The sequence below is a fragment of the Pinus tabuliformis genome, chromosome 3_1 (genome assembly GCF_031772625.1).
Source record: "Pinus tabuliformis cultivar Carrire ecotype Pingquan chromosome 3_1, CPIR1, whole genome shotgun sequence".
Lineage (NCBI taxonomy): Eukaryota > Viridiplantae > Streptophyta > Pinopsida > Pinales > Pinaceae > Pinus > Pinus tabuliformis.
In genome coordinates this window covers 779,603,704-779,607,591 of record NC_142301.1, presented here as the reverse complement: position 1 = coordinate 779,607,591, position 3,888 = coordinate 779,603,704, and the positions used below count along the sequence as shown (strand labels likewise).

The 3,888-nt window shown below is 40.2% G+C and overlaps 1 pseudogene; it reads right to left on the bottom strand.

Moving 5' to 3' along the window:
- Positions 1-1,859: 1,859 nt before the first annotated feature.
- On the bottom strand, positions 1,860-3,548 carry LOC149189715 (MYB-like transcription factor EOBII pseudogene; annotated as a pseudogene).
- Positions 3,549-3,888: the final 340 nt, after the last annotated feature.

Here is a 3,888-nt window from a genome sequence, read left to right as displayed (position 1 = left end):
AAATGAATTATAGGGTATGGTGACTTTGGGTCAACTTCTATATTCAGAGGCAAGACAGTGAACACAGATTTTCAAAAAAGAACACAGATTTTCAAAAAAATAAAGATGAGTTTTCACAAATTTAGAATTTGCTAAAGAAGGGCCAGTAATGCAGCTAATTTTATGTAGAACAAATCAGGCCCAGAATCGAGCCAAGGGTTTTGCTTCTGACTCTCTTCGTACCTTGGCTGGGCTGTTGTAGCTTGGTCATCTAAAGATCATAGGCTTGACTTATCTACAGGAAGCCTTCAGGAGACAATTGATTCAACGCATTCCCAATGAGAAGAAGAATTTTCCAATGGAGAAGAGCAGTGCAATTAGAAATTAACAAGAAGGGGGGTTTTGGTTCAAAAAAGCATAACTATGGCAAATATATCTACGTGAGTGGGATTGCTTTGTTTCATCTTTCCCAATCTATTTATTTATTAAAGCGATCATAGGAATTCTCCCCCTACGAAATCGATATTGTGAGGTAATCAGTTGTTTGAGCCGCACCCCTTTTCTCTTTAATAAGCAAGCTTGTTGTGGATGAATAGCTGTTGTTGACGTCTAAACAGTTTCAATAATTCCTTTCCAATCTCGGGCGGGGACTAAACAACAGGCAAATACCATTGCTAGCACTACCATGGGGAACAGATACCTTTGTAGCTACGATTGATATGAAACCATCTGAATAGGGAAATAGAGGTTTGCCCACTTCTGTAAAACCATTGCAGTATATCAACCTTTACGGTTCCAGAAATGGTAAAGTTGTGTAGAAAACAAGAGGTAAGTGAGCAGAAATTACTAGAACAGAGATACCCTCCGCAAACCCCTTCCATTTTGCATGCTAGACCTTACGTGGAATTTGATCTCCAGCTGAAACCCATGCCCACCAGTAAGCAGTCCACTTTCCTTCGCAAACCCTAAAACTAAAATTCCTCAAACCCTGAAACTGAAATTCCTCCACCCTCCTTCACAAACTCCTCCCTTACTGAAACTCTTCCTCTCCTCCTTGATTGAAATTGAAACTCTCCCGGAATTCTCTACTTTGCTCCTGAAACTCTCTCCTTTGCAGGACACCAGTGACCAGTAGGTCTTACAGCACGTCTCTTAGTCTTAGGGATAGAGGAAGGATGCCACTTGGATACATGTGGGCAAACGTGGAGGACTGTGGACAACACATCTGGCATCACATCAACAACAATACAAGGGAAACAAATTTTGAACTCTACCCACTGAACTTTGGATATAATAAAATGTTTCTATATAATATCTTGAATAATGAAACTTTGGATATCTTACGTGAATCCTTGTACATTTTACCTTTGAAAAATGGAACTTTGGATATATCACTGAACCCTTGTACATTTTATTTGGAACTTTAGTTATTCTATTTTCCTTAGAAAATAAATAGATAGAAAACTAATATGAATTTAACGATCGATCGATCGCTATAGTCCCATGCTGGAGGCAGGGACTAATAAGTTAGTTTCTTCCGCGGTATCAGATGCTAACCGTACAAAGGGATAAGGATTGATGCGCCATTGCAAGTTATTCATGTATTAACCGTAAACATTCAGTTATGACTTGTAAATATAGCATGGCTTTCCATATTGAACGATAAACAATTACTTACATGTGAATATATACTAAAAAGTACAGTATTCCTTTCCATGTCGTACTCGTTCTGATATCATTTAATCTAAACTGTTGACATTCATGACACTACAAAACTTTACGGAGAAACCATGGGATATAGTAAGAATAAAATTAAAACACGGTGTAAGCAGCCTTTAATATTGATACAAAATTTACCAGTCTGACTGTCCGGTGAAAAAGGAGCGGATAGAACAAAGAAATTCCGTCAGATGGATTCCTTTCTCGTTACTCAATATGATTATCTGTCATTATTTCGAGACCCCCAATGACTACTACCATTGTAATCGTTATCTTCTTCATCCATGTTCCACAATACATCCGAATAACGATTAAAGTAAGCCTCGCTGTCTGAAAAGGCCTCCGGGGAAGCCACCATATACCAAGGAGAGTTGAAATTATGCCACCATCAGCGGTGCCATCTGCGCAGAACTCGGAAGAGTATAGCAAATTTCCAAGTGAACCCACTGAAAAGTTGTAATGTAAGCTGTTCTCAATCACCTGGTTCTCTGAATATTTCAAATCATGTTGCGAAGCTGCGCCTGGTTGCCCCTCATAATTGGTTTGAGAAGGAACATGTCGAGTTTTTCCCTGCAATACATACTCATCATTTACTTCATCCATGGTATTTACCTGTGAAGAAATATTACCTTGCAGATACTAGGTTTCGTTCATCTGAACCGCTACGTCCTCAGTACTACTTTGTGTCTGGACGCTAGTCGAAGGCTCTGCAACGTCATGGTCGGGCGGTCCGTGAGATAAGGTCGGAAGGCAGTCATAGTTCAGAGACCGCTCAAAACGTTCTCCTCTGTCAACATCCCTGATGCCGCCTCCACTGTCAACTTGTAGATTCAGTTTTCCCTTGATTCTTGTTCTCCAGTAATTCTTGATTTCATTGTCCGTTCTCCCTGGTAAACTCCGTGCAATGTGAGACCACCTGACCGTTAGAAATAATGTATAGTTAGAAAGCCGCATGTACTAATTATCAGAGGCGGGTAACGCGACCGTATATACATTTTATCAGGAGTATATATAAAACTATATATACCTGTTGCCCCAACAGCGATGAAGTTCAATAATCAAACGTTCTTCCTCAAGAGTGATCTTGCCGTGCTTGAGACCAGGCCGAAGGGAGTTAAACCACCTTAGCCTGCAGCTTCTTCCAGTTCTCTTCAGTCCTGCGCAATATAACAAGTAGTTTATATTTTGACTTTTACAAAAATATAAATGCACACGGACAAATTAATTTCTCTACTTCCTCCGTGCACTACAAGTAAAAAGATTCGATCTAAACTTCGTAAATAATTGTAATTCCAACGAGTTATAACCAACGTTTTTTAGTGCGATTTTTTGGAGATTCTGGTGACGGAATCTGGCGGGAAAAAAATGAGGTTAAATCTTGATTTGTATTAGTTAAAATAATTTTTTAACTGCATATTTGGATTCAGCACCCTGAAAAATCCCTAAGACGCTTTGATTGTGCATAAATTACCTATCAAACTTGTGATTTCAATAAATTGCTGCCGGAATTTAGAGATATTTGACAAAAAAACCCAACGAAAAAGCCTCCAAAAAATCGCACTAACGACTACACCATAACTAACCACTCTATGGCAAAGCTCAAAACTTTCCCATCCATAAGGCAATGTTAATATTGGGATTGAACAATCAAAGATGCACTTTATTAGAAGAAATTCATTACTTCATTACATAGCAGTCGCTTTGGCGAGAAAGTTCCAGCGCCCTTCCCCATGGAAGCGTATATACCCCGTAAGTCGCATGTCCTCTTCGACAGTCCACGGTCACTTCCGCGTCTCGGCTTGATCCTTATCTTCAAAGCCAGAAACTCCCGAGCAGGTTCTGTTTGCCATTCAATTAGCCGACTAGCGTTCACAGTGCCTTCACTTCTAAATGCCGCGTATCAGCAGACGAGTATACTGCACACTCGAAGTGCGAGTACAGTAACTAAATGTCTTTATTGTCAAGGAAATTGTACACTTTATACTGCACATTCTGTCCGGATACACGGAATGAATGTGTGTATGGTCATCTAATCAAGAACGTCCCCCACCGGGAGTCCTGATACACCGACTCAGTAGCTCGATAGTCAGGTAATGAAGAATGTCACGTTAAAATATGGCGGGCCAGGTACCGGGAATGTCGTGTCATAAGTCGTTTAAAGCCATCTGGACAGTATGACGAGCACGCGAT